Source organism: Oncorhynchus gorbuscha, linkage group LG08 (genome assembly GCF_021184085.1).
Source record: "Oncorhynchus gorbuscha isolate QuinsamMale2020 ecotype Even-year linkage group LG08, OgorEven_v1.0, whole genome shotgun sequence".
Lineage (NCBI taxonomy): Eukaryota > Metazoa > Chordata > Actinopteri > Salmoniformes > Salmonidae > Oncorhynchus > Oncorhynchus gorbuscha.
This window is the reverse complement of record NC_060180.1, coordinates 29,545,976-29,559,420: the sequence shown is the minus strand read 5'-3', so window position 1 is coordinate 29,559,420 and position 13,445 is coordinate 29,545,976. Positions and strand designations below refer to the sequence as shown.

Genomic DNA, 13,445 nt, shown 5'->3' with positions numbered 1-13,445 from the left:
TAGAATTTGAACAGAAAATGCAGGTTGATTTTGTTTACTTTAACCTTTTTTTTGATTATCTGTATGAATATTCTTTACCCCACGTTATTTATTTTTGGGGATCTTTATTATCCCCTCGCACAGTAGGTGGCAAAATGCACATCCAATTGTTGCAAACGCCATTGTACCAGAGGAGAAGAAGAAAAATGAGTAGCTGTGGCCAACACACCTGAACACACTTAACAAGATAGAGGATAGAGAGCGTTTTAGATGTAGCTGAGAACAGAATGTATGTTTTTCAATAACATTCTTAGAACGTTCTTTGAACGTTACTAAGGTTCTCTTATGGTTGTTATGTAAAAGTTGTAATGTTCTGAGAACATTACTTTAAAAAGAACCATGGGGCGGCAGGGTAGCCTAGTGTTTAGAGCGTTGGACTAGTAACTGGAGGGTTGCGAGTTCAAACCACCGAGCTGACAAGGTACAAATCTGTCGTTCTGCCCCTGAACAGGCAGTTAACCCACTGTTCCCAGGCCGTCATTGAAAATAAGAATGTGTTCTTAACTGACTTGCCTGGTTAAATAAAGGTAAAATAAAAGCCATGAGGAAACCTGCAGGAAATGTTGTATTGACGTTCAAACACTGAAGAGCGTTGTTTCTTAACGTTCTTGGGAACAATTTTAGAACATTCCTTTAAGTACAACAATGAGGAAACCTGGTGGAAATGTCATGCAGTTATGCAGTATCTAAATTCCCACAGGAGAACATAGTACATAGAACATTAAGAAACAATCTGAGAACATGTCTTCCTAATGTCAAACCAGTTGGAGAACGTTCTTAGAACATTACCAAAAATATAATTAATTGTAACAATGTTTTAACTTTTAGGAAAAAGGTTTTGTTAGTTCTGTTAAAGTAATGAAATACCAAGATTTTTATTTTTATTTCATCAATTTTGTTAAAACTGCCAAGAATTTTCCAAAGCCAAAAAACTATCCTGCACCATTCCCAGAACGTCGTGGGAAGGTTGTATGCAAAATAACCAGAGGACAGAACATTGTGTGCTAGATGGGAAGTGAAATTAATATATTAGGGTAAAGCGTGTCCATCTTGACACTTATACAGTGCCTAGCGAAAGTCTACACACCCTTTGCACGGCCTTCACATTTTGCTGCCTTAAAATTTGAAAAGGTGAATTTACTCAGCAGGACCCAGACATTAGAAGGAGACACAGAGACCACATAGAGAGCCTCACTGTAGAATAGATGGGCTACACTACAGTGACTCCAGACTCCACTTTCAGACCCCGTCCTTGGGCAGGTGGGATAAGTTGCAATTGACATTTTGCGGCGGACTTCAGAAACAAGCCTTGCTTTCATGGCGCCGTTTGAACACTGGGGGAATCTCCTGCAAAGGTCACTGAGCCCATTTCCCTTCCTTCCTCCCCCCCCCACCCATCAATCCCCCCTGTAAAGACCTTTATTGCTTTACCTCCTCTCCGCTTTTCTCCTGCACTTCAGTTACTGGCACCAGTCCTATTCTAATGGTCTATATAGGAAGTGAAAGAGAGGTGACATGAAATGGCATCTTCTTTTAAGTCGTATATTGCACCTACTTCAACTACCACTTTTATGTCCACATGATCCAACATGAATACAAACAGCTATTCTTTTTAGTTTCACAAACATACACTTAACAAATGGAAACTGAGTTGAAAACACTTTCACATGTTCACATTGAGTGCTGCACAGACACTTGTACAGTATGTACTGTATGTGTAAAGATGTCCTGTTAAAAACAGGCTAAATACATTTGAGACAAACCATTTGAAACACTTGAGGTATGCTTGTTATAGGCCTAGTTTGCAAGTTTCAATGGTTCCATATTGATGGAATATCACATATCTTTTTTGCTAATCTCCGCAATCTTCTTTATCATCAGACTTCTGCTTCTTTTCCCTCCATTAGTGCAGCTATCCTGGTCCTCTCCTTCCTCTGGTAGCAACTGGTGAAGCTTCTCAAACTCCTCCTTAATCTGCTTTATTTTCTTAATCTAGCGCACCTCATGTATTTGACATACAGTACAAGTTTTTACAGGTTTCTACAAAGGTAGTAAGCCAGACTGTCATACCTGCTTGCTCGACTATGTAGCCTACAGTATGTATAAAATATTTTATATGTCCAGAATATCTCTTCATTATCTGTCAAACAACCATTCATACTTAATTATGTGCAAGTGTAATGGGGGTCAGTGTAGAGCTGGGCCATACGGACAGAAATCGGTGTTGCTCAGAAATTGCCTGAATTGGTGCGATAAGGATACGTTTCTGACATGCACCACATTCCTTTATTTATTATCCTTTAAAAAGATGCACCATGCAGATATCGATCCACCATTGCCTGGTTCCAAAAATTCTAATAGTTTGCCTAATTTCAGTTTATGTGACAAAGCAAGAAAGTATAGTATAGAGAATCAGTGAACTAAGTATATTTTCCATAACCAAAAATATTGTATTTTCAGCTGTTTGAAGCTGGTGTTCAAAACCAAAAGTAAAAGACGCAGAAACAAAATCTAACAACGGGTCGCATAGCAATAGCACACATAGAACATATCTAATGCTTCTTAGACTTGTTTTCAATGAGAATGGCAGATCTATAAAACACATTTATATGTGAATTTTGTCAGGTCGCCCAAAAAGTGACATATTGCAGCTTTAAACTACTACAGTACCACTAGCTTGATCGTTGTAGCCATCAATTGTACAATTAACAATCGCCCATATTAACAAACTTATTTCGTTTTAAACTACACAGTTCTCTAGTATAGGCTACTTATGGTAATGAACGATATTATATTCGTTTTTTCGTCCTAGCTCTAAATCAGTGTACTGCTAACAGCTTAGCTTCCTTCACTGCCCCATACTAGGCTCGAACCAGTGATCCTCTGCTTTGAAGCGCATCACTACGACATGTCTCTGTAGCCCCTGGCCCACATTCCACAGTTTCTCCATATCAAACACTCCCTTGTCCTCCACAAACTATTCAAACAGGTGCAGCACCCACCCCAAAGTAGTTGCCCTTGGTGGCCAGGTAGACCATTCACCCTGAGGCCAACAGTCTGGAGGGTGTTGTGAAGAGCTGAGTTGTACACAGTGTTGTAAATGGTCCCCGAGGTGCAGATTACGTCATATTTAGGGGACGGATCTTCCTTGAGGACCAGCACTAGGAACATTGTCCAGTCGCCTGAGAAGAAACGGCAGCAGGACAGCTTTGGGTGCTAGGAGGGTTCCAGAGCTTGCCTCTTGGGCAATATGCTGCTATCCTTTCCCTCCTATTTTTCTGTTCATTCTTCTTCATCTCCTTTGACTTTTCCTCTTCCTTCCTTACCTTCGTCCTCCTCCTCCTATTCTTCGTCTATAATTGTCTCATTGTCTTGTCCTTCCACCTGACAGTCTAGCAGTGCGTTAGACAGCGTGAGCCATTTTATAATGGTACTATTATAGTCCTGGAAATGGGCCCGACTTGCACATTTCTTTAGTGCCAGTAGGCCCAGCAGTCCAGCACCGTAGCCCAGATCTAGACCACTCTTCCCCCCCGAATGTCTCCCACTCTTTCTCTAGCAGCTCCATGAGGTCATAGGTACACTCAGAGCTCAGGGATGATAACGAGATTCCCACTAGTAATTACAAGTTGGAGCGCTGTTCAAGTCGATGTTTCCCAGTTGTATGTCGTAAATTCCCACTTCCCACTTGGTTATGAACACAACATAATTTTAGCAACCTCCATGCAGCCACGTGTTAATGACATATTAGGGCACATCAAATCCATGATGCATTGTGGGTAAATGGTGACTGACTGACTGATTGATCGAACAATAATAATGAGCAGGTATTTATGATGCAAGGTCATTTTTAGATCAGTCAGTCAGGCAGTCGTCTGCACTGTCAGCTGCAATGCCGAACAAGCCTGTTAACTACATGCGTCAGTCATGCGGACTGGAAGGAAAGGTTATATGAAAATGCCTGCCGCCCAAATGGATGACTTATGTCGCGCAGCTGAGAGTAGAGTGTGGGAGGAAGTGAGCTTGTTCGTGGAGGCCCAAGGCGGAGGAAGGAAAGACCATGGAAGCACTGTTTGAGTCAGATGGTGAATAGAAGAAAAACAAACTGGAGCAAAACGGGCTAAAGTTGTTAAGAAAGATGTAGAGTGTGTTTTTGGGAGATCTATTTGCGGTCAAGGAGATGGTGGAGGATGCCCTGGGAAAAGTGGAGTTCATCAAAGTCACCAGGAGTGGCATGGTGTAGAGTCATTGTATGTCAGAAGAACAAAAGGAGCGTGCATTGTGTCTCAGGGAGTTATAGGAGTATGAAGTAGAACGCTTTTTCTGATCAGGGCACCGGTAAAAGGTGTCATCTCTGCCATCACTGTGAAAATGGAGGCGGAACATCTAAAGCACCACCTACCAGGAGTGGTGGAAGCACTCAATTGAACCGTATGATGAATGGAAGGAAAGAGGAAGGCCTATCAGTGATATTGCTATTTGATGAAAAGTTTCGATGACATATTTGGTGAAAGCTTAAATGTAAAAGGTTTCGCCAGGTGGCCAAGTGTGTGCAGACTGAATAAATATGTTGTGGAAGAGTCACAGTAGATACACAGCGCTGCAATTGTGGTGGGAACCACATTCCCGTGTTCCAGGAGTGTCCTGTAAGGGCGAAGGAGGTTGAAGTAGCAAGAATCGGGGCAAGTGCAAATGAGGAAGAAATGGCAATGGATGTCCTGCAGCCTGCTAAAGTGTTGTTCATCAGTTGAGGGATGCTGAACTAACAAGAAATCAACAACACTTGACATAATTGTGAATGCAGCAGAAAGGTAAATGAATCTCCAGGCGCCTCATTTATCAATATTCGGTAGAAACTATTCTAAAATGCTACTTACAAATGGAATTTAGAATGTTCGTATGCATAGAAAAAGTGTGATTTATCAAACAATCCTAGGAGCATCTTACACACACCAGTAGGAGACTCAGTGCTCTTGCATGACCTTGGCTATTTGCATTTCGAAACGCCCATAATTAATCATATATGGTCAAAATCATCCCTTTAATGGCTGTGGGGAATATACAAAGCAGTACCATGAAATACAATACTTTTTATGAGACATCCTCACCAATAAGCCATCCATCATCAACAGCTCCCTCCTGTAGTTGTATAAGCCAACAATAATGCAGTCGTACGTTCCACCTGGCCACCTTGCCACCACATTCAGTAGAGTTTTTTTTTACGCACCATGTAACCCCTCACCTTTTCTGTTCACATATTCTAGTTTAAGTTGTTTTGGGATGGTGCTTTTATGGCAATGTGGGTGCTATCTATTACTCTGTACATATTTGGGAACCCATTCATGGCAAAGAAACCTTTCTTGACCTGTTGTGCAATGGTGTATGGAAATTGTATTTTACAGTTCGTTTTGCTGATGATTGTTTCCAAATGATTGGCTCATGGAGGGATGTGAGATGCCGACCGGCAAGCTCCCTCTGAAAAGTGCCTGTTGCCAAAAACCCAAGGGTGGATTGCATTTGTGCACCGGAATGGCATGTGTTTTGCGAGGATTTAGGTCTTAAATTAATCAAAAAATCTGATAAATTTGGTTTTGGGAAATGATATCTGATGAGCCAATCTGTATGTTCTGCAGAATAAGTTCCACCTGGACTGTAGTTTATATGGATTATTATCGTAACATGCACTGATGGTGGTCAAATTATATTGCATGTCAAGATACACTATATATGCAAACATATATGGATTCGTGGATTTGGCTATTTCAGCCACACCCATTGCTGACAGGTGTATACAATTTAGCACACAGCCATGCAATCTCCATAGACAAACATTGACAGTAGAATGGCCATCCCAGTAATAATATATAATATAATAATATATGCCATTTAGCAGACGCTTTTATCCAAAGCGACTTACAGTCATGTGTGCATACATTCTATGTATGGGTGGTCCCGGGGATCGAACCCACTACCCTGGCGTTACAAGCGCCATGCTCTACCAACTGAGCTACAGAACCCAGTAGAATGGCCATCCACACACACACACACACACACACACATTAATGGACTGCTGAATGTATATATATATTTTCTCTTGCTTTGTTTGCTCTTTTCAGTAATATGTCTATCCCTGATAAGCTACCTGGGAAAGGGCTGAAAATAGCCCATGTTAATGTATGTAGACTTAGAAATAATGTTCATGAAATCAATAACTTACTAACATCAGATAACATTAATATATTAGCCATTTCTGAGACTCACTTAGATAATAACTTGATGATACAGCAGTAGCAATACAAGGATATAACATCTATAGAAGAGACAGAAAAGCTTATGGGGGAGGTGTTGCTGTATATATTCAGAGCCATATCCCTGTAATGCTTAGAGAAGATCTTATGTCAAGTGTTATTGAAATGTTGTGGTTGCAGGTTCACTTGGCACATCCAAGGCCTTTTATTTTGGGGTGCTGCTATGGGCAACACCAAGTGCTAACAGTCAGTATCTAAATAATATGTGTGAAATGCACCATAGTGTACAGTGCCTTGCAAAAGTATTCATCCCCTTTGTTTTTTTCCTATTTTGTTGCTTTACAACCTGTAATTTAAATGGATTTTTATGTGGATTTCATGTAATGGACATACACAAAATAGTCCAATTTAGTGAAGTGAAATAAAAAAAAAACATGGAAAAATGTTGCGTGCATATATATTCAAGCCTCATGAGTTGATCATTTGAATCAGCTGTGTAGTGCTAGGGCAAAAACAAAATTGTGCAGCCCTTTGGGTGTCCAGGAGCAGGTTCGAGAACCAGTAATCTAGACAAGCCTGAAGCCTAAAAAAGAACATTGTCTCCACTATGTGCATGTCGAAACCCATGATGTCATGGATGAAACAGGGCAGTCGAGGGGTAGTGTGTACAAGTGTCAACGAGTGGAACAAATCAGTCATATAGAGATGAATGTGACAGACAGCATATAGATGAATGTGTACACAAACTATCGGTAAGTGAAACATGACAGGTATGATAACCGGAACAACCACATCAATCCTTCTTCCTCGTCATGTTATATTGACAGATACTCAGGTGTAAGCAGCTAGGTGGTTCTGCCTTGTTTGTTATTCTTCCTAGGAAATCCCCCTTTCTCTCCCACTGGTTTTACTGTATCTCCCTCCCTTCTCTACGTCTCTTATACAGTATTTCCGTGATGAAGCTGAAAAGGGGATTCCACTCTAGCTATACCGGTATGTCAGCATGCTTGACTTCTCTTACTCTACATAATCTACCCTGGTTGGTCCCCACTCATAGGGTTACTGTAGTAACCCAGTTAGCACATTTGGTTCCTTGGATGTTGTGGGAACGTACATTTTTTTGTTTTGTAAGGTACTGGGTGTCATGAGGGTGAAGTCAGGCGCAGGAAAACAGAGAGTTCAATATAGTGCTCTTTTAATGCACACACGGTAAACCACTAAACACTGGGTGCTCAAAAAAATGCCCCAGACACGGGGAACGAAAACGGTCCAGCACTATATACAATCATACACGAACATGTTCGTCTGTATCAAACACGAACATGCTCGTCTGTATCAAACACCAGGATTACAATAATCAATCCCGCACAAAGAAACGGGCGGGCCGGCTGACTAATAAAGCCCAACTAATTACAACAAACCCAAAACAGGTGTAATCAATAAACACATAAGGAGGGGGAGAAAAGAATCAGTGGCAGCTAGTAGGCTGGCTACGATGACCACCGAGCGAGAAGGGGGGGTCAACCAATAAACAAAACATACGGACTTCAACACCACAATAAATAGACTACAGTGCCTTGTAAAAGTATTCATCCCACTTGGCGTTTCTCCTATTTAGTTGAATTACAACCTGTAATTTAAAATAGATTTTTATTTGGATTTCATGTAATGGATATACACAAAACAGTGCAACTTAGTGAAGTGAAATGGAAAAAATGACTTGAATATGTATTCACCCCCATTGCTATGAAGCCTGTAAATAAGATCTGAATAGTTCTACACGTTCAAGTTCTGTTTTTTTGGTCTTATTTCTTGTTTGTTTCACAATAGAACATATTTTGTATCTACAAATGTTGTGTAAATCAGATGACACAAACCACCCAAAAATCTTCAAATTTATTCCAGGTTGTAAGGCAACAAAATAGGAAAAATGCCAAGGGGGTGAATACTTTCACAAGCCACTGTATGTGATGTAAACAGAGAGGTCTACTTTCTTGGGGACCTGAGTATTGACTGGTTTTCATCAAGCTGTCCGCTCAAGAGGAAGCTTCTTACTGTAACCAGTGCCTGTAATCTGGTTCAGGTTATTAATCAATATCAGGATGTTTACAAACACTACAGGAACAAGATCATCCATATGTATCGATCACATTTTTACTAATACTGTAGAACTCTGTTCTAAAGCTGAGTCTGTACCCATTGAATGCAGTGATCACAATATAGTGGCTATATTCAAGAAAGCCAAAGTTCCAACAGCTGGGCCTAAAAAGTGTATAAGAGATCATACAAAAGGTTTTACTCCGACTCTTATGTGGATGATGTTAAAAAATATTTGTTTGTCTGATGTGATTAATGAGGAGCATCCAGATGCTGCACTTGATTAATTTATCAAATTGCTTCTTCCAATTATTGATAAACATGCACCCTTTAAAGAAACTGACTGTTAGAATTGTTAAGGCTCCATGGATTGATGAGGAATTGAAAAACTGTATGGTTGAAAGAGATGGGGCAGAAGGAGTGGCTAATATGTGGCTGCAAATCTGTCTGACTTACTGCAAATTTGATATTATGTGACTAAACTTAACAAAAAGAAGAAGAAACTGTATTATGAAGCCAAGATCAATGATATAAAGAATGATGGAAAAAAAAACTTGAGTACTTTAAATTAAATTATGGGCAGAAAGACAAATTCAACTCCATCTGTCATCGACATGGCTTATTCATCACAAAACCATTTGATTTTGCCAATTATTTGAATGATTATTTAATAATTGGCAAAGTGGGAAAACTTAGGCAGGAAATGCCAACAATGAGCTCAGTTGGTAGAGCATGGCGCTTGTAACGCCAGGGTAGTGGGTTCGATCCCCGGGACCACCCATACGTAGAATGTATGCACACATGACTGTAAGTCGCTTTGGATAAAAGCGTCTGCTAAATGGCATATTATTATATTATTATAACAGTGAGTAATTGTAATATAATAATAATAATAATATATGCCATTTAGCAGACGCTTTTATCCAAAGCGACTTACAATCATGTGTGCATACATTCTACGTATGGGTGGTCCCGGGGAATCGAACCCACTACCCTGGCGTTACAAGCGCCATGCTCTACCAACTGAGCTATTCATGCATAAAAAAACTAACAATGAAAGAAAAGCATTGCAAATTTGAATTTTGTAAAGTTAAGTGTGGGAGAAATTGAAAAATTCTTGTTATCGATCAATAATGACAAACCTCCTGGGATTGACCACTTAGATGGAAAGCTTCTGAGGATGGTAGCTGACTCTATAGCCACTCCTTTCTATCAAATGTTTAATCTGAACCCAGAGGAAAGTCTTTGTCCTCAGGCCTGGAAGGAAGCCAAAGTACTTCCGCTTCCGCATTACTGGTTCTAATAGCAGACCTTTAAGCTTGCTGCCAGCTCTTAGCAAACTGTTGGAAAAATTGTGTTTGACCAAATACAATGCTATATCTCTGAAAACAAATTTACAAAAGGCTTTCAGCATGCTTTAGACAAGAGCACTCAACATGTACTGCACTGACACAAATGACTGATGATTGAAAGAAATTGATAATAAGCAGATTGTGGGAGCTGCACTGTTAGATGTCAATACAGCCTTTGATATTATTGACCATAACCTGTTGTTGAAATAAAGTACACTACCGTTAAAAAGTTTCTTAGAAAAGTCCTTGTTTATGAAAGAATACAATTTTAAAAAATGTCCATTAAAATAACATAAAATTGATCAAACAGTGTAGACATTATTAATGTTATAAATTACTATTTTTATGGAATATTTACATAGGCTACAGAGTCCCATTATCAGCAACCATCACTCCTGTGTTCCATTGGCACGTTGTGCTAACTATTCCAAGTTTATCATTTAAAAAGTCTAATTGATAATGAAAAACATTTTGCAATTATGTTAGCACAGCTGAAAACTGTTGTGCTGATTAAACTGGCCTTTAGCCTAGTTGAGTATCTGGAGCATCAGCATTTGTGGGTTCGATTACAGGCAAAAGGGTTATCTAAAGATCAATTAGCCTTTTAAAGTGATCAACTTGGATTAGCTAACACAACATGCCATTGGAACACAGGAGGGATGGTTGCTGATTATGGGCCTCTGTACGCCTATGTAGATATTCCATTACAAATCAGCCAGTTCTAGCTACAATAGTTATTTACAACATTAACAAGGTCTCCACTGTATTTCTGATCAATTTAATGATATTTTAATGGGGAAAAAAATGGATTTTCTTTCAAAAACAAGGACATTTAAGTGACCCCAAACTTTTGAACGGAGTGTATGTGATATGGATTTTCAACCTCAGCTCTGAATCCACGATATGGCAATCTAATAGAACTCAACAGGTTTTCTTTAATGGAAGTTTCTCTAATGTCAAACAAAGTATGGTGTACCGCAGGGCAGCTCTCAAGGCCCACTACTCTTTTCTATTTTTTTACCAATGACCTGCCACTGGCATTAAACATAGCATGTGTGTCCATCCATTTATGCTGATGATTCAACCGTATTCACATTAGCAGCCACAGCTAATGAAGTCACTGAATGGGTGGCCAGTAATAAACTGGTCCTGAACATCTCTAAAACTAAGAGCATTGTATTTGGTACAAGTTCTCGACCTCAGCTGAATCCGGTAATGAATGGTGTGGCTGTTTAACACGTTGAGGAGACTAAATGACTTGGCATTACTTTAGATTGTAAACTGTCATGTTCAAAACATATAAACTCAGCAAAAAAAGAAACATCCCTTTTTCAGGACCCTGTCTTTCAAAGATTAGTAAAAATCCAAATAACTTCACAGATCTTCATTGTAAAGGGTTTAAACACTGTTTCCCATGCTTGTTCAATGAACCATAAACAATTAATGGACATGCACCTGTGAAACGGTTGTTAACACACTTATATATATACATATATATATATATATAATACTGTACGCTTTCTGCTGCTTTTGCAACAGCTACTGGGAAAATGAATAAAATACAAAAAGTTCATAAAATTTCTGCCCTGCTGGAGCTGCCCCGGTCAACTGTAAGTGGAAACGTCTAGGAGCAACAACAGCTCAGCCATGAAGTGGCAGGCCACACAAGCTCACAGAACAGAACTGGTGAGTGCATAAGCGAGTAGCGTGTAAAAATGGAAAGTGAAACATTCCTCGATATTAGAAAAGAGACAAGCCGCTAAAAATAACAAAGCAAGCTTATTGGAACACTTTGCTTTAGTCATTCAGTGCAGCTACAGTGCTGGTTGTAGTGTAGAGGATGTTCAACACTTTAATCCATAAAATGCACAAAGTGTTGACAGTGCTGAAGAAAAACAGCAGCCCTTTGTTGTACCCTATTCATTGAGTCTCTAGTTATGGTTTTATACATTTTTAAATTTCAGTCTCAACTGGCAGCTTCATTAAATAGTACCCGCCAAACACCAGTCTCAACGTCAACAGTGAAGAGGTGACTCCGGGATGCTGGCTTTCAAGGCAGAGTTGCAAAGAAAGCGCCATATCTCAGACAGGCCATTAAAAGAAAAGATTAAGAGGGGCAAAAGAACACAGACACTGGACTGAGGGAACTCTTCTCATCTAGTTGAGAGCTTCAGAGTTTCTAACTAATCTGCTTGACACATTAATGTTACTTTGCTTACAGATCACAAAAATCAGCTAATTTCCTCTCCATTCATAAGCAAATCCATTTGATTCATACACTGGCTTGTCTGGCTGTCATGTTTATATCTTAACCTGCCCTTCCCTCATCTACACCGAATAATATAATTTCTGTAGTCCTCTAGTATGATACATTTTTTTTTCTATCTCGCATAGCTCACTAGCACACCCTTGTGGTTGAATATATGTGTCTATTGTAGATCCTAGGACACAACAATAAGTAATGTGGAACTAATAAATACCATCAAGGGATACCTTACAATTAACACCTTGTGAAACCGCTGTGAAATCCAACCTATTAAAGATTAATACATAAACATTGATATTCCTTTGGTACAGTTGTGGCACTAATATTTTTCACAGATTCTTTGTACACTCATGGCAATCAAAAACTAAAATACAGAATTCTGGTGTGTGGAATATAAAGGAGGTGGTTGCTGTGTGGTTGGGAGGTTCTGCCTGTTCGGAGTGTTTGCAGTGCAAGTGTTTTTAGTTAGTTAGTCTGTGTATCTCACATATGTGCCCAGCATGATAGAGCACAAAATATTTCTTAGCAGATAATGACAACAGTAGCTGTAGCAGATGTAATGAAAAGTTGGAGAGTGGTTGGTAATTGAGGACATCAGGCTGGTACCCTTCTGACTCAGAGAACCAGACTGATCTGAACTCACTGGCTCTGGTGGATGGGATACCTCCTGGGGTGCTCGGACAGTCGATGGTCCTAAAGTCATTTGGAAAGGTCAATTGAAGAGGTACATTCAGCATAACTACAATTTCTTGCTTTCTCAAATGTCAACCAAAGCTTAACATACTTTGTCTAATGGGCTTCACTGAAGTGCAGGGCATCCGGTGGTCGACCGTCCAACTGGAGAAGGTTGTTAGCTTCCACCGAGGTAACCCTAGGGAGACAAAGAGAAAAATATCATTGATAGGGAAACTAAAATTGGTTTCAGGTTGTTTTGTGTGCAAATGAAAATAATTATCTGAGATGTTTTATATTCACCTGAACGGATGGTGACTCCAGCTAGGAGCGAAAAAGCAGCGAGGTTCCCCCAAGTCTTGCCTTCCTTTCGTCCTTCTTCGAAACCCAAGTAATTTGCCCAGATGTCGAAGTACTTGCCCTTCTTTACTTCCCCTTCTTGATTCTCCCCCGGTTGCTCTCCTTCTGTTTCTCCTGCAACTTGTCGATGTTCAGTCTCACATTGATTGACAACAGGACTAAATGCAAATTATATTTCATATTACAAAATACATTTCTTACATATCTCTTGGAGAAGGCCAGAAAATAAATGAACAGCAGACAATTATTTTACCTCGTCAAAAACCTCCACATCCTTCTCAGTCTGTGCAAGAAGGTGGTTCCCGAAGGTATTCTGACGAGGTACACAGTGATCTGAAAGTATGTTACACAAAAACAGCAATAGACAACACTAAGTCAATCACAAATTTGAAAGACTATAGTTTATGCAAT

General features: G+C 39.8%; 1 long non-coding RNA gene and 1 pseudogene across 3 annotated transcripts in view; both read right to left on the bottom strand.

Annotated features, from left to right (window-relative positions):
- Window positions 1–2,887: 2,887 nt before the first annotated feature.
- LOC124040635 lies at window positions 2,888–3,968 on the bottom strand (annotated as a pseudogene).
- Window positions 3,969–11,160: 7,192 nt separating this feature from the next.
- Window positions 11,161–13,445, bottom strand: part of LOC124041466 — an 11,303-nt gene continuing 9,018 nt past the window's right edge. Inside the window, exons 2-5 of one of the 3 annotated variants that reach the window (XR_006839949.1) lie at window positions 13,288–13,367; window positions 12,978–13,148; window positions 12,787–12,873; window positions 11,161–12,695 (exon numbers count right to left, since the gene is read on the bottom strand). This is a non-coding gene — a long non-coding RNA (uncharacterized LOC124041466). Of the gene's footprint in view, window positions 12,696–12,786; window positions 12,874–12,977; window positions 13,155–13,287; window positions 13,368–13,445 lie in introns of all 3 variants that reach the window. The other 2 variants (XR_006839950.1, XR_006839948.1) reach the window with 2 other exon arrangements.